This window comes from Adiantum capillus-veneris, chromosome 4, assembly GCF_014529385.1.
Source record: "Adiantum capillus-veneris isolate H3 chromosome 4, ASM1452938v2, whole genome shotgun sequence".
Lineage (NCBI taxonomy): Eukaryota > Viridiplantae > Streptophyta > Polypodiopsida > Polypodiales > Pteridaceae > Adiantum > Adiantum capillus-veneris.
In genome coordinates this window covers 107041078-107066402 of record NC_140934.1, presented here as the reverse complement: position 1 = coordinate 107066402, position 25325 = coordinate 107041078, and the positions used below count along the sequence as shown (strand labels likewise).

The 25325-nt window shown below is 46.0% G+C and overlaps 1 protein-coding gene across 7 annotated transcripts in view; it reads left to right on the top strand.

Moving 5' to 3' along the window:
* LOC147459755 (uncharacterized) overlaps positions 1–25325 on the top strand; it is a 52840-nt gene that overhangs the window by 14819 nt on the left and 12696 nt on the right. The gene's annotated exons all lie outside the window — the stretch shown is intronic.

Here is a 25325-nt window from a genome sequence, read left to right as displayed (position 1 = left end):
GAGAGGTAAAGGCCAGTCAACAATGACCTTAATCTTCTTTGGATCCACAGCAATCCCTATAGCAGAAATCACATGTCCAAGGTATTCCACGTGATCTTTGAAAAACTCGCTTTTCTTTTTGTTGATGTACAACACATTTGTGCGTAATGTCTCAAAGACAATCTGCAAGTGTTGTTTGTGATCCGCCATGGTTTTACTGAAGACAAGGATGTCGTCGAGGTACACGATTATAAATTTATCCAAATAAGCGTCAAAAATTTCATTCATCAAGGTCATGAAGGTTGCTCAGGCATTGGTTAACAGAGGCCAGGACATGCCCCCTGTGTGACATGGAGCCTGAGACAGAGTTGCACTACATATGCCACTACCCCGTGTACTACGAGATACGAGGCCGCTTCCACAACTTGTTCAGAGAGGGCTTTGGACCACTCTCCAAAGTCATGAGGTACGAGAATGAGAGATGTCTGCGTTTGTTTCTACTCGAGCTGCGCAGACACAGAGACAGCCCGATGAGAGGAGAGACTAGCCAGTCTCAGAGACACATCACAAACTTCTTTAGAGCAGACACTAGACACCCGTAGGAGCTACTACCACAACAGAGCTTGTCGCCTCACACCAAAGGCACACTGATCGACTGGGCGACTGAGCTGGGGAGATCCAGACACCCACGACTACGGAGACTACACAGCATCGACGGAGGCTACATCAAAGAATTTGGATCACTTTGGGACATGCACGACGCTCGATGAGACTACTGACCATGGAGGAGATTGATGAGATCCGCTAGCAACCGATGCTAGATCTCTTGTAATTTAGCTATCCCAGCTAGCTGCTTAGTTTATACCTACCAGTTTAGGATTCCGTAGTATTTTTATTTTGTCACTTTGTTACTCTGACTTTGTATCAGATCCACCACATTGTAACGTTCTAGTCTCATAGGTCACTTTGGCCTTTTGAAGATGTTAATATAACATTTCATTTCATCTCTCTCTCTCTCTCTCTCTCTCTCTCTGCCAGGAGACGGTGGAGTATACAGATGCTTATACTTACCTTGGAATGGTCTTTGGTGGATTAGCATTTTCATTGAGGAGAGCAGCAGAGACTAGACTGACCAGAGCCCATGCAGCATTGGCTAGATTGGAGAGGATGTGTTCATTGGTTCAGTTTTAGGAGCCTCGGACGAAGCTCTGGCTCTTTGACACTCTGGTGGCTTCTGCATTGCTCTATGAAGCTGAGATATGGGGACCTTCATTGGATCATCACGAGAGATCGGGTCGCATTGATGGATGGGGAGACATGGAGAAGCCTCTGGTATCTATGATCTTGCGACTCATTAGAGCCAAGGCTTCAATACCACTTGACATTATACGAGCAGAGCTAGCTGTCCCCGCACTAGTGATTGAGGCGCTCATCATATCAGTCTCCTTCATACACCGCATATGGAAATTTCCCAGGGATAGATATGCTCGCCTTGCACTTGAGTCCTCGCGATAGTTAGCCATGTAGGGAGACGCAGCATGGTGGTATGGGGAGATGACAACATGGTTTTAGGTGCATGGGTTCAGCATAGGCAGTTTGCCCTCTGTCACAAGGTGGGCACCACGTGCCAATAAAAAAGAACAGACTGAACAGACTTTTAGCACTTCAATAACAACTGAATTGAGAGAGAGAGAGGGACGACACGCGACACAGAGTGGCGGAATTCTACCCCAGAGAGTATTGGCCCCAAACCTTGGCGCCTCTTTCGATATTTCTTTATAATGCATCAACACAGTACAATGCCGATACTCGCGCTCTACAGCTTCTCACTGAAGCGTGCCAGAGAATGAGCCCTTAGCATATATTTAAAGGCCCTTGGCCTATGAAAAGCAGTTTACATGAAAAGCCTTCAAACTCAAAAGCTTCTGGTCCAAAAGCAATGCCCAAAAGCTGTCAACATAAATCACGGAAGTCCGTACAGCAATCAGTGCAAAACAGGGAAATCTGTACATCTTGCTACGTCATCATGTCAGCGCAATTTTTGGAAATCTGCCATGTTATAAGTTTGTGCAAGTCCTTTGTGTATATATGAGAGTCCAGCTTTATTTTAATCCTTTTTGTCACTTGGGGCCCCATCGGATGGGGTCCCCATAAGTTGGTAGGACTTCTTTTTCTTTTACTTATTCTTCTTAAAGTTTAGGCCCCTCGGCCGACATCTGCAAGTTGACTCCCTTCTTCAGGGCTTTGACACATCAGCAGTTTGTGACATCTCCCCTTCTTGAAAGAGAGTAATCGTCCGCGAGTGATTACAACATATCTGCAAAATAACTCAAGTTAGCTCAAAAATTTCCGAGGGTCGTTCTGAGGGACATTCAGAGGGACAATCAATTTGCTCTTTTTGTTAAGGAGTTAGCTTCTCCTTTCGGCTCTTTTGATCAAGGAGTTAGCTTCTCCTTTCGTCCAGATCGAAACTCTTGATATTCCGGCGTAGTAAAATTAGCCATCAAACCCAGACCGTACTGATCTTCCACGGGTGTCTTGATGCACTACAATTACATACCTTGGCAATCTCATCCAATTAGAAATATTAAGTAGTTGGCACATAACAATGCAACACAAATGCTTACATATGCATGTTACAAGACACAACAAACAACACAGCTAAGCACTCCCCGAGACAAATGGTCTACGGTATGAAGCTACTCAACGACTACCTCGTCACTTCCCCCGCAAATAACCTAAAAAGGTTCGGGCCATGAGCTCAGAGAACTGTACAACCAAACGCTCCCCAGACCGCAATCTACGTCGCTCGGAGATTCAAGCATATAACCAAACGCTCCCTAGGCATTGGCCTGCGTCGTTCCGAGGTTCAAACAATACCAGAACAATATTTCTCACTTCTCCACCTAGGAGTAAAATCACCAATTATTGAAACCAGTATTAAAACCAGAGTCAAAACAATTCAAATCGGCACCAAGACAAGTTTAAAACAGATAGGATCCATTTCAAACAATACCTTCTCAAACAATGTTCAAAAGTATCTGACTAGAAAACAACTAGAGAGGTCATTCAGGGTTTTGTTCGGACAAACGAACTTTAAGGACAACGGGCTTGCCCTTCTACATCACGGTGATGGTTCGGTTCCGGACCCAGAGAGTTGCATCATTCTTGTCGTGCCAGGGCATGCCCAAGAGAGCGTCGCAATTGCCCAACTTCATAATGTGGAAATCGGCTTTTCCATGATAATTTTGTATAGTCACTGGAAGTGCACCAATGAGCGGTACCACTTTCTGAGTTTGCCCCGTGGCTAGCTCAGCTTCAATTTCTCCACCCTCTGCATCATAATCAAAGTGCATCTGCTTCAAGAATTCTAGAAGGATGAAGTTCTCCATAGCTCTAGGGTCAAAGAAAATAAGGGCTTTCAAGCTGTTGACTTTTCCATAAGCTCTGCATAATTCATTAAAACTCTCGAGGTGTATACCATAAATATCGGGTACTAGTCCAATAGCAAGTCTAGCCTTCTTGGGCGGAGGTGGCCCCGGGGATCTGTCTGACGTGGGAGCAGAAGGTTGCACTGAGGATGTCGAGGCTCGCTTAGGACATGTATTGAACGTATGCCCTATTTGGAAAGATTCGAAGTATCGGCCTTCTTGTAACAAGGCGTCTCGTTGACGTTGTGTCAGACGAGGCTGTTGAAGTTGGTTTTCACGGGATTCCCGAGAATTTGTTCGTTGTTGCCGGGAGTTCTGGTTAATGGCCGGAGGTTCTTCTTTCATGAGCTTGTAGCCGACAGTGGCATGGTCCATAAGCTCTTGCATGGTAGAGACTTGCTTGGAGAGACAATATTTCTCCAATGGTGATGGTAGTGCAATGGTTTAGTGCTCGCACTGGTCCTCCAAGAAAATGAACTTAAAGAAGGACATCGGAAGGTACACGTCGAGAAACCTTTGGTTATAGTCGTTCATGGTTTTGGTGGCAAGCATTTTCAAGTTATCCCACTGTGCCAAAATCCGGAGTCATGTAACTACGTGCAAAAACTGTCTTGAAAGCTTGCCAGGTCCTTGGAGCATGCGGTTGTGTCGCGATTGAACTCCACCATTGCATAGCATTATCTTTAAGAAATCCCGCTGCTCGAGAAATCTTGGATTCTTCTGTATAGTTCCCTAAAGCATAGATATTGTTGAATAGCTGTAGGAACTGCAATGCTTTCTTACGATCTTCTACCCTGGAAAATTTTGAAAAATTTTAATGTCGTGCCGCCATCTTTGAAATCTTTGGGTTGGTTAGGTACATATCCCGGGTATGGATAATAAGGCTATCCATATGGGCTCCAACCATTGTAGCCTGGTGGCGGTGGTGGTGGAGATGTGGGCAATGGGGGTGGCAAAGGCGGTTGCACTGGATTAGGGTCAAATGGCTGTACCATATTCCTGAAGACTCCCATGATAGGAACAGACGGCTGAGAAGGTTGCCGGTTGAAAGCTCTCGTACTTTCTGGTGCCGAAGGAGGAGATACCACGTGGGGTATCAAAGGGGGTAACATGTAGTCCAAAAATTGTTGAAAACTTTGCAGCATCAAAAGATTCTGCTGAGGATGCCGCGAAAGAATGTGGTGAAGCTCATTGAGCAGAAACTGCAAATATTCTATTGAATCCATGAATTCTATGTCTTGGGTTCTTTATGGTTTCTGCACTGTAAGACAGAGCGATGAAGCCGGGAGCGCACCCGATGCGCGATGAAGCAAGGGTGGGAGTGGCTAATAAGTCCAGGGTCAGGACCCGAAGAAGTCTCTGGTTCGCTCTGTCTGCTCTTTTGTGGGACCGGTATGCTTTCAGAAAAGCACGTGCCTGATGCTCTGATACCATTGTCACAAGGTGGGCACCATGTGCCAATAGAAAAGAACAGACTGAATGGACTTTTAGCACTTTAATAACAACTGAATTGAGAGAGAGAGAGAGAGAGAGAGAGAGAGAGAGAGAGAGGCGGAATTCCACCCCAGAGAGTATTGGCCCCAAACCTTGGCGCCCCTTTCGGTATTTCTTTATATTGCATCAATACAGTACAATGCCGATACTCGCGCTCTGCACCTTCTCACTGAAGCGTGCCAGAGAATGAGCCCTTAGCACATATTTAAAGGCCCTTGGCCTATGAAAAGCAGTTTACATGAAAAGCCTTCAAACTCAAAAGCTTCTCGTCCAAAAGCAATGCCAAAAAGCTGCCAACGTAAATCACGGAAGCCCGTACAGTAGATAGCACAAAACGTGGAAATCCGAACAGCCTGCCATGTCATCATGTCAACGCAATTTTTGAAAATCTGCCACGTCATCACTTTGTGCAAGTCTTTTGTGTGTGTGTGTGTGTGAGAGTCCAACTTTATTTTCATCCTTTATGTCACTTGGAGCCCCATCGGACGGAGTCCCCATAAGTTGGTAGGACTTCTTTTTCTGTTACTTCTTCTTCTTAGGGTTTAGGCCCCTCGGCTGACATCTACAAGTTGACTCCCTTCTTCAGGGCTTTGACACGTCAACAATTTGTGACACCCCCCTTCCAGTACTTGTTGGATGCACCCTCTCTGAGTCTTACACAGTCCGAGATCACCAGGCTCATCCACCAAGACCTCACTCAGCTAGACACCAGGAGGACATGGATACAGCCAACACAGGAGATGGACACGAAGATGGCCTTCTACAGAGAGCATCTTCTCCAGCTTATGGAGGACGATTTTGTGACGAGACCCATATACATGGATACCCACTTGGCTCATGGGATAGGTTGTGCTATTGGCCAGATACGCACATCTTCACACCAGCTACGTATCGAGACTAGGAGATACAGCGGAGTACTAGCAGAGACCAGGATATGCCCCTTGTGTCACATAGAGCTTGAGACAAAGTTGCACTACACATGCCACTGTTCGCCTCGCACCAGAGGCACGCTGATCGATCGAACGACTGAGCTGGGGTGATCCAGACGCCCACGACTGGCGTCTGAGGAGCACTACACAGTATCGACGGAGGTTACATCAGAGGATTCAGATCACTTTGTCTTGACAGCCATGCACGACGTCCGGTTAGAATACTGACCTTAAAGGAGATTGATGAGATCCGGCAACGGCCGATGTTAGCTAGCCCAGCTAGCTGCTTGGTTTCACATCTAGCAGCTTTAGGATTCCATAGTATAAGATTCACTATATTTTGTACCCTGACATTGTATCAGATTCATCAGGATTCTATTTGTTTGGTCTTATAGGTCATTTTGGCCTTTTTAAGACGTTTAATATAACATTTCATTTCATCATCATCATCTCTCTCTCTCTCTCTCTCTCTCTCTCTCTCTCTCTCTCTCTCTCTCTCTCTCTCACTCATGGATACAGCCAACACAGGAGATGGACACGAAGATGGCCTTCTACAGAGAGCATCTTCTCCAGCTTATGGAGGACGATTTTGTGACGAGACCCATATACATGGATACCCACTTGGCTCATGGGATAGGTTGTGCTATTGGCCAGATACGCACATCTTCACACCAGCTACGTATCGAGACTAGGAGATACAGCGGAGTACTAGCAGAGACCAGGATATGCCCCTTGTGTCACATAGAGCCTGAGACAAAGTTGCACTACACATGCCACTGTCCGCCTCGCACCAGAGGCACGCTGATCGATCGAACGACTGAGCTGGGGTGATCCAGACGCCCACGGCTGGCGTCCGAGGAGCACTACACAGTATCGACGGAGGTTACATCAGAGGATTCAGATCACTTTGGCCTGACAGCCATGCACGACGCCCGGTTAGAATACTGACCTTAAAGGAGATTGATGAGATCTGCCAACGACCGATGTTAGCTAGCCCAGCTAGCTGCTTGGTTTCACATCTAGTAGCTTTAGGATTCCATAGTATAAGATTCACTATATTTTGTACCCTGACATTGTATCAGATTCATCAGGATTCTATTTGTTTGGTCTTATAGGTCATTTTGGCCTTTTTAAGACGTTTAATATAACATTTCATTTCATCATCATCATCTCTCTCTCTCTCTCTCTCTCTCTCTCTCTCTCTCTCTCAGAGAGCAAACACTCGACATCCGAAGGAGCTACTACCACATCAGAGCTTGTCGCCTCACACCAAAGGCACACTGATCGACCGAGCGACTGAGCTGGGGAGATCCATACGCCCACGATTGCGGAGGATACACAGCATTGACGGAGGCTACATAAGAGGATTCGGATCACTTTGGCCCGACATGCACGACGCCCGGTCAGTCTGCTGGCCATGGAGGAGATTGATGAGATCCGCCAGGGTCGCTAGCGGATCTCTTATGATTTAGTTATCCCAGCTAGCTGCTTAGTTCATACCTACTAGTTTAGGATTCCATAGTATTTTTATTTGTCATTTTGTTACTGACTTTGTATCAGATCCACCACATTGTAACGTTCTGGTCTCATTGGTCACTTTGGCCTTCTTTGTTGACCGTCGCACATCAACGGGCACATCTCTTTGTGAAAGGGCACCACGCATCCCTTTGCAAGAGACCTCTCCGTTGGCATGCCTTGGTAGCTTCTACACTCTCTAGTGTGCTTGGTCCAATACCCATCTACAGGTTGAAGTCTACGTAGCCAAGCCACCAACGATGACAATTCTTCCCAGCGCTGCCCCTTCAAGTTGCCCTTTCGCTGGCTGCCCTTTGCGCGTGCCTTTTCATCGTGCAAATATTTTTTACGCTGCTGTATTAATAAGCCAACGCTGGAATACATTAGCCAAGTCGTTTGTTAAAATTATAGGTTTATTAAAATTGGCTGGCCACTTCCAAATTTTAGGCCCGATTTTAAGAGGCAGTTTGGACACACCAAATGCTTCATTTTTTAAAAACAATTAACCCCTTTCCAGCCAGCGTAAACCAGCTAACGTCAAATGAACCTCTCCCCATGGCCAGATTCAGTCCAATAACCTCCTTTTTCTAATTTACATGCACGTGGGATTCCCTCAGAGCGGATGCAATGTATGTGCAATTGCTGATTCCGCAAGGTTTATATTTATCCCCTACCTGAGTAATGCGGAATAATCGAACCTGAGCCAAAGTTTCTTGCGGAGCAACCGATTCTTGCCTTGGTATTCACAACCTTTTCCTTCTTCTCAAGCTGGCTCCTCAGAACCCATTACCACTACCAGATGCAGTCCCCACCCAGCACGAATATCTTGTGTATGTGACACATCGTCATGCCACAATTCCAATTACACTTTTTAAGTAGTTAGTATGACTGGATCACAAGATGGCGATGACAATTTTATACCCGAGGACCCGATAGCAGTTATCAAAGAGCAGATGGCAGCACTTTCCACGAGCCTCGCATCACTTCACACTCACTTGGAACAAATGTAGAGGCAGATGCAAGCCTCTTCCCGGAGTCATACTAGGACTACAAATGCTGCTTCTCCACCATCTTTTTCCGAAACTTCAGTGGTCGACCAGGAAGAACCACTCAAACAAAAGCCTTCGGAACTCAAATTTTCTCACCCAAAGCATGGTTTCTTAGAGACAACTAGACACAAAGTATCTTCATGCGAGCAGTAAAAGTCTTAGCATGAATATTCTTGGAAAAGTTACAGTCTTAAGCACCTAACTTCTTATCGGAATAATCAGCAACAAAAGTAGCAATATGAAGCTTCCAAAGGATTATCAGCGATATCAAGATGGGCTCAATTGGAAGCCTTAATACCCACTGAGAAAGCTGAAGATTCAGAAGATTCTAGTTCTTGTGCGACAACCAACAAGCACATAACCCTTTCTTTGGCCGTGATCCAGGCAGAAAAATTCGCTACGTCACCGCCCTTGCAAAACAAAGTCTTTGTCTCTGAACGCATACCCAATGTAGTGGTGAATGATAATTTTTCAAACTTGAAGACTCCAGTCCTTGCCTTCAGTGATGCAAAGAATAAAGCAGATACAGACTCTTGCAACACGACTTCAGTCGCTGCAATTAAATCTTTGGACACAACTTGTTCCAGTGATAAATCTTTTCAGATGGATATACCTCCAAACACTACTCTGTCTCAGTCTACAACATCCCTTCAGGGGGATTTTACCGTTCCAAACAAACCAATGGAATACCTTACAGATTTCCAACCAGTGGTCTTTACTCAACGAAAACTCAAGTCAGTTTACCGATAATTTCACTCGAAGCAGATAAAGATTCAATCTTTCCTTGGATAAAGCTCGAAGTTAAAAATGACTTTGACAAAGGCACTAATCAAGTTGCAGATGTGATATTGATACTTTTGACAAAGATGAGACAAGTTGTAGATATGATCAGTTTTCAGTTTGACAAAATAGTCATGGTCAATAACAGTGCCATGACATGGGACTTAACAGAAAGAGCTTAATGTCACGATTGTCACTATGTTGCAGTATTACATACACTCCTAGTTGCAAATATGCAAAGTGCCATGCCAAGGAGAACCCCTACGCTTAGATGATCACAAACCTTCGCTCAAGATACGTGCCTCTTTGCCAAAAGCCACACTCCTTCGACGACTAGTCACACCCCTTCGCTCTATGGTTGCGACTCTTCGCCCAATGATTGCAACTCTTCGCCGAAAGGATGTGTCTTTACATCTAAAGTCGCGTCTCTTCACCATGAGACGTGTCTTTTGATTTGTGTCTCTTCGTCTCCTATATAAGGAGCCTATTGTACTCAATTTGGAAGCATTCAAGCAATCAACACAAAGTCTGCTGAGTCTTGTTTTTTAGTACAGTTCAAGTTTCTTAAGTCTTAATCATGAGTTTAAGTAATTAATGAAGGATTAGCAACTAGAATCCTTACATCTTAGATCAGAAAGCTGAATGAAAGAAGTATTTGCAACTCATGAAGTTCGCACATTCTTCCACAGGCAAAGCACCATTCGAAATTATTCATGAAAGCCTCTTCTACCTCCTATTCTTTGCACAAAAGAAAAGATCTGTGCTGCTAATGAGTTCGTGTGTGATCTTGATACAGCTTATCTACAGGTAAAACAAGCTATCTCTCATGCTCAAGAGAAGCAAAAGAAAGCCGCAGATAAGCATCCACGACAGATAACTCTTGCCAATGATCAATGGGTGCTCCTCAAGTTTCATCCAGTAAGGCTACGAACGATAGCAAGGAAAGAAGGCCGGGCCATTAAACTTTCTCCTCGCTATTATGGACCATTCAAGATCATGGAAAGCATTAACGATATCACATTCCGCTTAGCTCTTCCAGCTACTTGGAAGATACATAATGTCTTTCATAGCACCTTATATCTAATCTTAGGGTCCCTAACCCTTGAGGTTTCAAACCCTTAATTAATCTTAGGGTCCCTGACCCTTAGGGTTCCAAACCCTTTTCTAGCTTTCACACATTTGGTTCTCCAAGAATCCATCAAATGTGTAAACATAAATACACATGTATTCTTCTATTCATACGCCAATTCGTTTAACTCAAAATTTAGAGACAACTTCAAAAGGTGCATTCACTATTCTTTAGCTAAAATAGCTAGTCATAACAGGAAAAGTAACATTTCTCCCAACTTTTATTCAGTTGTCCTCAACCGAAAGGCTTCTAAATAGTGATGTACAAGATGGAAAAAGTTATTTATTTCTTGGGTATCCATCCACTTCGCATCCAGGGGAGAATAATTTTTAAACTTGACTAAGAAACGACGTGTTTGTTTTTCTTCCTTGAGAACACGATCTTGATCGGAAATTATCTGCTCAAGCTCGAGAACTTCTTCAAATTCATCAACTTTAGGAGTATCTTTCATAATAGGCTTCGAAGGTGGTTCACCAACATAAGGCTTAGGGTTTGGAACCCTAAGGGTCAGGGACCCTAGGATTAAATAGGGGTTAAGAACCCTAAAGGTCGGGGACCTTAGCATTTGAGTAGCTCGAGATACTCAAGTGAAATGTATCTGATGGATCTACGAGAGCCAGATATCTACTAAAATAGAAAGTATCTGTTGTGATAAAGATACTAGATACAAGCACTAAAGCTAAGATGGGACTCTACAGAAAATGGTGCATACATATGGGTGATAAATGCACGCATTTGGCATGACTTGTGTACTTTTCATGTTTAGTTGCACCCGGGGACGCTTGGAATAGTAAGTTTAGGTAATAGTCATACTATCTGTGAGCACTCTAACCATGCTTTGAGATGTGCAGGGTCAGATTCGCAGTCGGCACAAGAAATGGACCATTAGGAATTGTTCTAGGCCAATCAAACGACCAACTTCCAATAGTTGGGTCAAATTCCATGGGAACCACCTCTTAGTTTAAATAACTCATTTTTAAGTAAGTACGCCACCTCTCACTTTATGAAAGACAAATTTACTCTCTCCACTCCCTTCTATTAAAAAATGCGCCATCTTGAAGAAGAAGAAGGGGAAAAGCATAAAAGGGCACACTCTCTCTCTCTCTTCCTAGCACATTGATGCTTTAATTGAAAGGTTCATCATTGTCTCTACCAAGCTCTCCATTGCTGCAATTCAATTTAAGCAGTGATTTAAAGCTCTTTTCCATGCTAAAACAGCCCCCTTATACCCTAGAAACCATCCCCAAGAGGTCTCACATGAAGGAGTAGGGCTTCATCACAAAGAAACCCTGATTTTCAGCTGCTGCAGAAAATTACAGCAAGCTGAATACCCAGTGTTTAGAGGGTATCATTGCGTGGGAGCTTGAGGAAACCTGACGTGTCAAAGCCCTGAAGAATGGAGCCAACTTGCAGATGCCGGCCGAGGGGCCTAAACCCTAAGAAGAACAAGTAATAGAAGAAGAAGTCCTACCAACTTATGGGGACCCCGTCCGATGGGGCCCCAAGTGACAAAGGATTAAAATAAAACAAGACCTACACACAACAGCTTGCGCATGAGTTGATGACGTGGCAGCTTTGTACGGACACTGCGGATTTTTCAATGGCTGATGACGCGGCAAACTGTACGGATCTATGCGTTTTGCGCTGACTGCTGACTTGGCAGATGTATGGATTTCCGTGATTTACGTTGGCAGCTTTTGGACCAGATGCTTTTGAGTTTGAAGGCTTTTCATGTAAACTGCTTTTGGGCCTAGGGCCTTTAAATATGTGCTAAGGGCTCATTCTCTGGCTTGCTTCCTGGAGAAGGTGCAGAGTCTGGAGTACTGGCTTGTACTGAGTAGATACAATATAAAGAAATACCGAAAGGGGCGCCAAGGTTTGGGGCCAATATCTCTGGGGTAGAATTCCGCCACTCCGTGTCGTGTGCCGTCTCTCTCTCAATTCAATTGTTATTGAAGTGCTAAAATTCTGTTCACTCTGTTCTTTTCTATTGGCACGTGGTGCCCGTCTTGTGATAGTATCCAAAGCTAGCCTCTTCCGCGCTGATCCATGGAAAACTGAAAGCGCTCAATTTGGAGCACTACAACGGAAGATATTGGAGAATCAAGGAAGGAGAAGAGAACAGGACACTTCCAAAGGAAATTGAAGGTGGATGTTGGGCATCCTTGTCTTGGGAAAGAGGTGCGGGGCATCCCTTTCTCAATGCATAGACAGGGCTAAGTGCTGGGCACTCCCTTGAATAGAGTGGAAGCAATTAGCTTGGCTAATTGACTTCTCGGCTTTGAGCTTGTAAAGAATTCCTAATTTTCTTAATAGAAAATCTCTCTAAGGGGAGAACCGGCCCGGCCCATCTTTGGTCCCCAATAGTGTGTCGACTCTCTCTTATCTTTCTCTCTTTCTCTTTCAAGTCTATAGCATTAAGGTCTATTTTATCTAAGGAATACGTGAATCTTTTCAAGTTCTCTATTTTATGTGCTAAGTTGGTGCCAAAAAGCAGCAAAAGTGGGTTGCAAGTTGAATTGCGTTTTTTGCAAGGCTGTCCTGCAGGAAAACAGTAGCGTTTTTCAGCAAGAGGGGCGACCAGACATCAGCATTTTTGCATCTACAGGAGGAAACATTTGTGATTTCTTTTTCCAGAAAGGCCTGGAAAATGAGCAGCGTTTCAGGGCCTCGGGTGCAGCAAAACAGCAGCGTTTTGAGCATTTAGTGCGTGAGGGAAGCATCTGCATTTTTTAGCAGTAGCAGAGGGGAAAACCACAGCGTTTTCAGCAGTCTGCAGGAGGGAAAACAGCAGCGTTTTCAGCAAAGAAAAGCATCTGCATTTTTGTGTTGGAGGAGGAGCGCTTTATCGGGAGCGGTTTCAGCACGCAAATCAGAGTTTTCAGCAGCATTTTCAGCGTTCGAAACAGGCTGAGCAACGTTTTTGTCGTGTGAAAGTGGTCAAAACATTTGTGTTTTTGGACCAGGAGAGGAGAAGTTCGTTCGTGCTTCATTGGTATGGCTTCCGAAGACATTGTGACGTCTCGTGAGGGGAAGTCCCCCATCGACAATGATGATGAAGATTTTATGCAAGAGTGGATGAAGAGGAAGATTCCGCTTCTTCCTCAATTTCCGGAGAGTCGGCAGAAGGTGCTGATGGAGCCAGTGTACGAGACGCATGATCTTTTAGAGAGGGTGTCTCAAGATCCCCCCCGGCCGGTGGTGAAGAGTGGAGAGGGATCGTCGTCGTCATCTTCCTCTCTCTCACAGTCTGCGACGTCGAAGGAAGCAACCCAGTGGGATCGGCTGAATGCCAAGATACGGTCATTCAAATTCCTTAACTATTCACCATCCGTGATTGAGCACATTAAAACGATGATGGGAGCCCGTGCGATATGGCTACGTCTTGGTTCGCTATACAATCGGATGACCCCGATGAAGAGGGTGGCGATTGAGGTCCAGATGAGGACGCTCAATCGTGCCAAGTCTGCCTCCATGCAGGATCACATCAACAAGCTCCAAGGGATGCAACAGGATGTGCAGGCGGCAGGCAAGGTCATCTCATCCGAAGACATGGCAATCACTTGGTTGTCTCATCTACCGGACACGTATAGTAGTTTCTTTGATTACTTCGGGACGGATGACTGATTTGACGTGGAAAGAGCTAGTTCCCATGGTGTTGGATCAAGAGGATCGGTTCAAGAACAACTCTGGAAACAGAGGGGACGCAGTAGTCGGCTTGACTGGCCGGGGTTCGAAGAACCAGAAACAAAAGAAGCAGCAGTAAACCAAGGGCAAGAAAGAACAGTCAAAGGATGATGCTAAGCTAGAGGCTTAAAAGGAGGGGGTTACTTGCTTTGATTGTGGCGAGGAAGGCCACATCCGTCGCAATTGCCCAAAGAAGTCTACTAAGGGAGCGAAGGATGTCAAGGACACGAAGGAGACTGCAACGGTGGCTCGACGAGGAGCTTGTGTGCACATAGACCTTCTGGAGAGTGATAATTCTGACGAGGAGACTCTCCTTCATCTTCGGCTTGGGAGTGGATTGTGGACAATGGTGCTTCAAAGCACATGACACCACTGCGAGATGGTCTTAAACATCTTCAGCCTAAGAAGGGGAAGGTGTTCATTGGGGATAAGACATTCGTTCCTATTCAGGGGATTGGCGACTTAGACATTATTCCGAACGGCAAGGGAGGTATGTTTTCCTTCAGAGTGTAGTATGTTCCAGATCTCGGTTATCACCTGCTTTCGATGAAGGAGCTTTGTAAGCTTGGCCTTCTCGTGGAGTTTTCCGAGGATCATGTGTGGATTCCGGAGGATGTGAAGGAGTCGTCCTACCGACTGCCTCCTATTTGGGCTCGTCAGACAGTGCGCGACTCGGACATTGAGGACATTCCTCCAGAGTGGGAGGGTACAGAGGGCCCGCGGCGATCTCATTGGATTCGAGTGCAGAGTCATGTTGGAGAGGTTCTTCATGTGAATTATGGCTTGATGACTCGTGCTCTCCACGATCGGGAGCCTACAAATGTTCGTGAGGTTCAACGGCGGTCCAAGAGATGGTGTAAAGGTTGAAGAAAGTCTTGTATGGGCTAAAGTGGGCTCCCAGACCTTGGAATGAGAAGATTGATGCATTCTTCAGACGTACAAGGTGCAACCAAATTTGTACATTCATCGAGAAAATGGCCTTTCAACAGTCAATATTCTTTATGTGGATGACCTCATCATCACAAGTGATAAATCGGAGCATATCCGGAAGGTGAAATCAGCTTTGAAGCGGGAGTGTCAGATGAGAGACATGGGGCTGTTGCACTTTTTCTTAAATTGGAGATTTGGTAGGATGAGAAGGGAATATTCATCTCTCAGAGACGGTATGTCCAAGAACTTCTATAGGCCTTTGATATGCATGACTGCAAGTCCAGTAGGAGCGGAAAAGTGCCCCACCCCATCAAAACTCCGAATAATTGCAGAGTGACGACCAAAGCCCCAGAGGACCCTATGTGTGAAGCTGCTACTACAGGCGGCACAAATCTGTTGAACACCATTCCCGCAAGGGTACCTAGCGATATCGCAATGGAGCACTTTAAATTCTTCCCATGGCCAGCTGTTTCGGGCTACACCACAACCAGAATAACACTTTGAAGAAGAAGCAGTCGCAAAGACACACCATAAGCACAGGAAGAAGACCAACTAGAGGAGCAAGTACAGGTTGCAAAAGCAACAACCCGGAGGACAAGTGTAGCGGCCACCACCAGAGGAACAGGAGGCAACTTGCAAAAACAACCATCATAAGCAGGACTAGTGCACCCAAATATGCAGGGAGATGAGGAACAAAATCTTGAAGAACCACTGCAGAAACCCAATCGAGAGAGCCATCTCTCCCACCTTCGAAGAGAACTAAAGAAGAGGAGGAGGAACACAACACACCCACACACACCCTCCAACCACTTCAGCCCCACCCTCCCGGGAAAAGCCCACAACCACCGGGCAAACCAAGCAAAAAACAAAAAAACACAGCACAAACACATGAAACCCTAATCTTCCCGCAACTCACAAAGAGCAAACCCTAAAAAACAGTCAAAACGCATGCAAATAAACATGCAAGAACACACACCCACCCATCACGTGCGCACGTGCAAGCCCAAACATAAAAAACAGCAGTGCACGGACGAGCAAATGCAGCCTCTCTCTGGCTGAAGCATGTGAGGGGAGTATACCCTTGGTTATGTTGAAGCCAACACCTCCCAATCACCTTTGCTTCAATAGCCCGAAGGAGATAAAGAGTGTCATTGCTTGTCACAGAAGTCATCCACATCCTTGGTGTTGACCAAGTGAATGTCATGTAGAAAGTCCTCAGTAAACTAGAAACTGCCTGAGTTATGAGGATAATGATCCTCGGATCAAGATCTCGGAACCAAATGACCAACATCATAGTGTCCACCTATCCACCAGCATGGACAATCTTGTCCCTTCATATCTGAATTGAAGACTTTGTTCATGCATGGAGAGTTCATCGCAGTTGGAGCTAGGAAACAACCGCCAAGATTTTGCCGATGCTCAACATGTGAACGCTCCATAAAGATCCACTCGTCAAGGTCAACTCTTGCCAAACTGGAGAGCCAATAAGCATGGGAACTAGGTGCATTAGTAAACCAACAGAATTGTCTGCCTTCCGCGCTTAATATGCTTTGACCAATACGAGGCTATGGGTAAGTGTGGCCTAGGTGGGAACAACAACCAGAGAACCTTTAAAATAAATCCAAAGCTTTGACCTTTACAAAACAAGAAATCTGAAAAACAAAGTAGCTGCGCGCCTATCACCATTGTTGTCGGCCTACACAAGTCAGCCACCTCTGCAGTAGCAAGCAGAGCTATCACCTGCACTCTGCTGTCGTCAAAGAAAGTGCCAACAAATAGTCTGTACTCTGGAAAAATCCTATCCATCATCCGGTTAAATGTTGCAGGAGCATTGGTTAGGCCAAAAGGCATTATCAAAAACTCAAATAACCTAAAAGTCGTCCGAAAAGCTGTCTTGTAGACATCTCCCGGCGTGATTCGGATCTGATTATATCCGCTCTTCAAATCGATCCTGCTAAAGCACGAGGATCCCTGTAGTCGGTCAAGAATATCATCGATCCTAGGAATCGGAAATCTGTTCTTGATGGTGATTTTGTTGAGAGCTCTATAATCGATGCACATTCTCCAAGATCCGTCTGTCTTCTAAACCAACAACACCAGAGAGCAGTAAGGTGAAGTACTCGGCTGGATATGACCCTTTTCCAAGAGGTCTTTCACTTGGTTCATAATTTCTTCATTCTGGGCTCGGCTCACATGGTAAGGTGGCCGGTTCGGTGGTGTGCTTCCAGTTATCAGATCAAGGTATGATCCTCAGGACGAGCTGGTGGCAACTCGCCTGACAGGCCCTCAGAAAAGCAATTGGCATGAGTGTGGAGAAAATCTTGGCATTCTTTTTCGAGGTCAAAACATATTCGACCTTCAATCATCATTCAATTCTCTCCAGAAAGTCGAGGAAACAAACTGAATTTCATCAAGTACAATATCTATGCCCTTCATTTGTTAAAGTCACTTTCTCAACGTGATAGTCAACCATGGCATTGTTCTTGTGGTACCAAGGGATTTCGAGGAGGACGTCACAACCTCCCAAGGGAATTACGTAAAAGTCCTTGTGCCCTAAATACCCCTGACATTGCAAACAAAGTTTGCCAATGATCAGTGTAATGGCAACATCCCGTCCGGGTGCCGCTAGAACGACCTCCGCCTGTGACCTCAGCCTGTCGGGCGTAATTCCAAATCGAGCCGCCAATTCAAGTGTAAAAAAGTTGGCCTTGGCTCCTCTATCCAAGAAAATGAGGGCTTCCTGATCTTTCACTTTGCCCTAAGTGCAACAAAGTTTTGTACTTTCGTTCATCTGATTCGGTTCGGGCCCCACGCAATGTGGTGCAAGTTCTGTTTTCATCTGCCTTTTCTGCCACATTCCTCTGCTACTCTAGAACTCTCTGGCCTGTCTGCAGTCTGTTCTTGCTGTGCCTTTTTGAGGCACTTTGCGGAGATGTGCCCATGTTCCGCATATCCAAAACACTTCTCCTCTTTGAGATAGATAACCCTTTCTCTAAAAGTCTGTCGAGAACGTGGATCATTCTTTTCGTTGTTCTGGGAACTCTTTCTCTTTCTACTTTCATTGTGAGAGGTTTGTTGGGTTCTTTGAGTCAAGATCTCATCAATGGGGTAAGTCAAATTTCCCGAATGTATTGCAAAAACCCCGTTTTACATGACCCATCAATTCTTCAAAAGAATTGAACTTCTGTTCCAAGCAGTAGTCTCGGATCTCTGTAGGAAGTCCACAGCAAAACCGCTCAATCTGTTTCTTAAAAGACCTTCATAAATGAAGAGGCTGGTAGAAAAGAGTTCCAAAATCGCTCGCAACAATAAGCGTCCAAAGAATCTCCCTTGGTCATCCGAAGATGAGTCCAAGCAGTTTGTATATCTCGTTCGTACTCCCGAGTTGGCCAAGAAGAAATAAAAAGCCTTTCAATCATTTAACCGAAGCTTCCCTTCTCAGTAGAAGAGTGAACTGCCATGTTCGAGCATCACGGAACCCAGAAAAGGATTCAAATCGACTGTCTACCTTCTTTAAATTCTTTGACCTTCTTGCTTTTATCTTCAAGGAAGTCATATTGGTTGGCTTTTTTTAAAAAAAATGTTTCTTCTTTGCATAAAACATGTGATCGTTGGAGTCCGAAGTATCTGAGGATAAGTCCTCGGTAGAACTGTTAGAAACTGGGCGAAATCTAGGCTTCTTTGCCTTTTTCTTGTCCTTTCCGAAGCTTTGCTTTGTGCTTCGCTTGTCCATGTCTTTCTGCGAGTACAGGTTCTGCTTTACTGCACTCGTTTGTCTTTTTGGCTTTACTCCCTTCTTGAGAGTAAAAGCAATGGTCACACGCCATCTCGAGTAAATCGTATCAATCGGGTAATTCTTCAGGTGTATTACCAATCTCGGGTTCTTGGAGTACTTAATCAATTTGTTCACACATATGTCAATCTGCAGTTGACGTTTGTACTCCTTTTCTGACAATCTTGTCCAAAATCTCCAAGGATGAGGCAGAACATAGAGAACATCTGCTACAGGTCTTTCAAGCATTACGAGATCACAAGTTGGTGATTAATGCGAAGAAAAGTGAATTTTTCCTACTAGAGATACACATTTTAGGACACATTGTGTCAGCAGATAGACCTGGCCAAGATAGAGACTATCCGTGATTGGCCCGATTTGAAGAATGTCCATGAAGTTAGAAGCTTCTTGGGATTGTGTTCGTACTGCAAACGGTTCATTAGAAAGTTTGCAGAGGTTGTTTCCCCTTCGCATATCTTGACACAAAGAGGAGTCCCTTTCTCGTGGGGACCCACAGAGGTGACTGCCTTTCAGACACTAAAAGAGAAATTGACTACAGGACCAGTTTTGACTTTGCCAGACTTGCAGAAGTCATTTGAAGTATATTGTGATGCTTGTGGTCGTAGTTGTATGGAATCGGAAGAATGGTGGCTTACGCACACATCTCGGCATGAGGTAACATAAATTACTTATGTTCTCGTATAAAAAAGTATAATACGGTCACCCAGAAACAGCAGCATGGTTGTGTGCATATGTGATTCGCGTACTACTGCATGGACAAGATCAGAAGTGTGTGCCTTTTCAAAGTGCTAAGGAGTACCTATGAACCTGTGAGTACCCGTGAGCACCCCTTGGCGGACTTCCTGCTCCGACGGGCTGAAATTTTAGGCAGGCTGATTTGCACCCCTTTGTGGTGTCTCTTCGTTGGTGACTCTCCGCATGGTCCAACTCACCCAAAGGGCACCCGTCTCAAGGGGCATCCTCAGCACAGCCTGCTATCGATGGCAACTCTTCGTTACGAAACGCTACGCAAGGCAATACAGAAGGCTGCGATGCAAATTCTGCCCAGCCAGCGTAAGTTTTATTAACAGCCAGGGCTGAATTTAATAAGAGGTCCACCCTTTCAAAATTTTAAAGGCCTTGGCCGGCCGCCCAATTAACTTAAGTGGGCACCCACTGAGTACCAAATCTTAAAAAAAAATAAAGATTACAAGCCAACGAAACAGCCAGCGCTATTGGCAATTGCAACCAGCGTGCGTACAATCCGCCGCCCCCTCTTCACCCAATTCCCCGCCCTCTGCAGTCTGGCCTTCGCCTGGTACACACGCGGGATTCCTCGCCATCATGGCCGATGACGCTTTCGACGTTCCAGTGCCCTATCTCTCGTACATAGACGAAATTCCCGATGCCATTTTGCCGTCGCACCCGCTCTCGACACCAGAGGTAATTTTTATTTCGGATACTCCACAGCCCGAACAATTGACCGTACCTGAACCAGAGATTATTATAATTCCAGACTCTCCAAAACCCGTTCTAGAACCCGTCCCTGCACCTGTTTCCGTGCCACAGGCCGTGCTGGTCCAGCAGGAATATTTACTTTACGTCACCCACCGCCACGAGACACAGTTCCATACTTGGGTGGTGTGGCATATTTTTCTAACCTGCGAACCTCAGCATCTTCAGCATTACGAGTTTCTCCTTGGGCGTTACCCCATCTTGCCTACACACTGGCAGAGTGCATAGTAGACGTAGTCAACAATATTATATCCCTTCAGCCCCTGGTACGTGTTCATAGAGAGTTACGCATTTCGGAGTACACACCTCTGTCGCCCGCTCCAGCAGAAACACCTCCAGTGGAAGAGATCGAGGATCTCGAAGATTCGGACTTTGACTCCGACTTTCTAGGAGAGCTTGGTGACTCATTAGAACCAGCTCTCCTGTTTACCTGCCTCATACTTCTCCAGCGTCTCCTCGATACTCTCTTTGGGGCAAAACCATGTCCCAAGCAAAAGAAGATGGCCAGCAGGCACAGATGCTTGCTCTTCTCAAGGAACAAATGGAAGCTTTACAACAGGCTTTTACAACAAGTCTTGCTTTCCTCAACACTCGTTTGGAGCAGATGCAGCAGACGCACACTTCTTCTTGAGCAAACCCATCTGCTGTTACACCCCTTCTTCAGAAGCTTCAATGGATGCACACGAAGACGAACCAGATCCTACAGTAGAGGTAGACAATACTGAATTACAGCTTCATTATAAAAATTTTAATTTCGCACAAAAAAAGAAGCTCGATGTTAAGCCGCCAGAACTTTACAATGGTCGTCGCGACAAGCGCGTGCTAGATCAATGGATATTTAAGATGGAGGTCTACCTGTCCAATACGGACTTGGTCGAAAGTAAAAAAGTTGCATTAGCCAGTTCTCTATTAAAAGACACAGCATTCCTGTGGTGGCAACGTAGAGTTGCTGATGGTAAACGCACCCCTTCATGGGACAAATTCCGGCGCTCCATTCGCAAAGCATTTGAACCTGCAAATGCGGACTTTCATGCCCGGTCTGCTCTCCGCCGCCTAAACCAAACAGGTTCCTTGGCCGCGTATTATCACAGAGTTCCAAAGGCTAACTCTGGAGATAGAGACCCTCAGTTCCTCGGATAAACTACATAGTTTTATCGACGGACTCGAACCCAACCTTGAGGATGATGTGCAAAAGTTTAACCCAACTACATTGGATGCTGCCACTGCTTATGTCGAACGGCTTGGAGACAATCGCCGTCCAACACGGACCACATTTCTGGACAACCAATCTTCAACCAGTGGCCGCTTTCCTCAACGTGGTCACCCAAGCAACTTTAAGCCTAATCGGCGCTCACTACAGCAGCCTCAGTCTTCTGGACAACAATTTTCTAGATAGCAGTCTTTTTGGCCTCGGTTCTCTGGACAAGCAGCAGCATCATATAACGGTTTCTCTTCCGGCAACAACAATCGGAATCGAGGACCGTTTCAGTCCGACCGCCGACGTAAAGGCCATCGTAATGGTTCAGGAGAACAACAAGCCTCTTCATCGACTCCCTCCACCTCTCAGTCCAGTAGCACAGGATTGTGCACAATTTGTGGAGGATCACATAGGTGGTATGTATGCCCGAAGCGTCCAAACCCTTCAAATATAAGGCAAAATTCAAATATGGAGTCATGTACCAGAGTTACCCGGAACGCGGAACGGGAACGGCGACGGGCCTCCTTGCGGAACGGGGGAACGGGAACGGGTCCGGAACAGGAACGGCGCTGAACGGGAGGCTAAAAAAACACCCAAATATTGTTTTTTTTTGCGTTATGTGTTTGAATACAAGTAGTACTAGAGTCCTTTGACTCTAAGACCCACAAAAAACACGATTCGAAGACCATTCAACCTTATTATGACTTGATTGGGATGTGCGGCGCCCAGAGTACATAACACATATACAACATTGAGAAAACACAATGCCCATACACAATGCTCTCAAATAATTGCAAGAGTAGTAGTCGGAGATAACACTTTGGAATTAATTATGGCTAACAAGCCTCAAGGGCTGCCAAGGTTCTACAATGAAAACAAAGGGGGGCAAATCAATGACCACTGACCACAATACCAAAAGACTGAAGGTGACAAATACCATAAAGATGCTAGTAGCTACAAATGGCAAAGAGGGCAAGCCTCAAGCAGCCATACAAAAAGGTAAGGATAAATGGCAAAGACTCAAGACTCAAGAGCCACTAGCCTGAGAGGCCTCCCAATCCGTAGTAGCCGGCTGTAAATCATGCACATCCTCCCATTCCTCATCATCGAGCTCTAGGTCCGGCTCAATCTCAGCCACGGATGAAGTACCTGGTGTTGGTGGATGTGCATCTCCACCTACCTGAGAAGCCTCTTGCTCCATCTCCCACTTTGTAAAAGGATCTGTCTGTTTGTCTGTACTCTTGCAAAGCATTTTCAAATTTGCGCTGACGAAGACAAGATCATTAGCCTTCTCCACTCCAAGCCAATTCCTCTTCTTGGAAGCAATGTGGCTAAAGGTACTCCACAATTGCTCCAAGCATGAGGTACTAACTGACTGGCTGAGAATACGGATCGCCAATCTCTGAAGCTCAAGGCCATCATAGCCATAGTCCTCCCACCATAGCACTGAACCTATCTTCTTGCGATCAATCTGAGCATCTGGACTGCCAAATGACCCCCGCATCTCTCTGTACTGTCTCAAGTGATCTCTGACAATGCGTCGACCATCTCTGTCTAGAACCATCTTGTTTAAGATCTCTGTAAATTGGTTCATGACTTCTCTATCTGTCTCTTGCCCTGCACCTTGGAACTCTGGATCCACCATGTACGCTGCCCCGTGTAAAGGAGAGGCATATGAATTCCACCTTGAGTTGCAAAGCGCATGGATCTCCTCATACCGCTCTGCATTCGGCTCAAGCTGTGCAAGCTGCTCAATCATGCGGTCCATTGCCTCATAAATCTTGCCAATGCAAGGATCCATGCCATCCAGAACTCGAAGCAAATGAACCACCGGTTTTACCTGTGCGTCTAGACTCTTGAGCTCCTTCCAGAACTCAAGATCCTCTGCCTTATCCTTGCACAAAATCCCTGCAACTGTCTTTGCATAGGGGGAGGTGGTGAACTCATCACTGACGAAGACTTGTCGGACCGCATTTTGACATTCAGACAGGCTGCGCACAAGAAGAAAGTTGAATGCGAAGCGGGTGTCTGAATACTTTAGAAGCACTTTCCCGCCCGACCTCTTGAGGTACTCACTCCGAACCAAGTTGTGATTGTTGATGAAAGTAACAATCTTCACTGCATCAGCAATGACTGGAGCGATCCAGTCTAGCTTGCCGATATCTTTTAGAAGGTTGTTCAAGCAGTGTGCCATGCAGAAGCACACTGTCACATGCGGATAGTGGCCCTCTATAATAGCTGCTGCTGCCCTATTTGATGCCTCTCCATCTGTGACAAAGGCCACCACGTGTTGCTCACCGATGGTTTCTATGGCCGCTGTCCACTCTACAGAGAGGACATCGGCGGACTTGCCACTCTCGGTGGCATCATGAGAGTGCACAAAGTACATCTCTCCACTCGAGTATGCGACGAGACCATGGATAGATCTCTTTCTTGTATCGCTCCACCCGTCGGCAATGAGGGAAACACCATGCTTTGCCCAAAGACGCTGAATATTGAGGGTTTCTTGCTCCACGATAGCCTTCTCTCGATCGAGCAAAGTGGTCCGGAGAGCCTCTGAAGATGTCGGCACATAGCCGGTGCCATACTCTCCTATCCGTTGCACCATGACTTTCCAATACTTCGACCTATTTCGATCAAACATAGAAGAGGTTAGTATCAAAAAGGTGAAACCGACGATAACGGAAGAAATAAGAGAGAAGATTGATAAATCATAAAACAATGAACATGCCTCGCCGCGACAAATGGGATATGGTCGTGATAGAAGAATCGAGCCACGGCCGCATCCACCTCTTCCTTCTTCTTTGGGTCCCAAGAGGTGGCAAGGGTCCTTTGGCGACGTTTTGGACCTTGTGAAGATGCATCAACACCTACACCGGGTAGAGAGGAAGAAGGGAAAATGAGGGTCTTTGGATCAATACCTTTGCGTGCGGGCTTGGCTTTGTGGTTGAATTGCCGATCCTTTTCCTCGAGGTCCTTCCTCTTCTCGATGGTTAGGTTGGAGCAAAATCTCACCTCATGTCCCGGCACTCGAAGAAAGTGTGCCCTCACTTTGTCATGGCCCCCTTTTCGCGTGTAAGAGCATAGCTTGCATGGCCATGCACGAGAACCTCCCGCCGCCGACAAGGTGCCCTCCGAGGTCACTTCATCCCACCACGACCATGCCTTTGCCTTTTGAGTGTTGCCCGCATGAACGGAGGGGGTTGTACGAGAAGAAGAAGCCATGGATTATCCGTGAAAGAGAGAGAGCTTGATCTTTGAGGATTTGAGAGAGAGAGAGATAGCTTCAGAGAGGGCTTGAGAGAGAGAGAGGCTTGATTCCGTTCTTGCTTGAGGCTTGAGCAATGAGAAGTTGAGATAGAGAGCTTGAGAGAGAGGCTTCACCTCTTGGAAGTTGAGACCGAGAGAGAGAGTTTGACCCTTGAGCCTTGAGGGTTAGCCCAAGAGAGAGAGAGAGGTTGAAACATGAGAGCTAGAGGCTAGGTCCCTATGGCTTGAGAGTTGAGAGCAAGGGAGAGATGGCCCCCTTCAAACTTCCTTGATGCTTTGGTGAAGAATGGGGGAAGGGGGGATTTATATAGGGCTGTAAATGGCCGTTGGCTGCCCAAAAGTCCCAAACAGCTACATTTTTAAAAGTTGAAATCTGCCCATTTCTGCCCGTTCCGGCCCGTTCCAGCCGGTCTGTTCCGGTGATGGCATGTCTGTCAGAACGGCAGTCCGTTCCGATGCGTTCCAGGGAATTTTGACTGGCCGGAACGCCGTTCCGGCGTTCCAAGCCCCCATATTGGCGTTCCCCGGTAACTCTGTCATGTACAGATGCAGAACACTGTCCACCTCCTATAAAAGACAAGGGCAAACAAGCAGTTCGTGCGATTAGAGTATCCAAAGTGGTTAGCGCCTTAATGCTAAATGCCCAC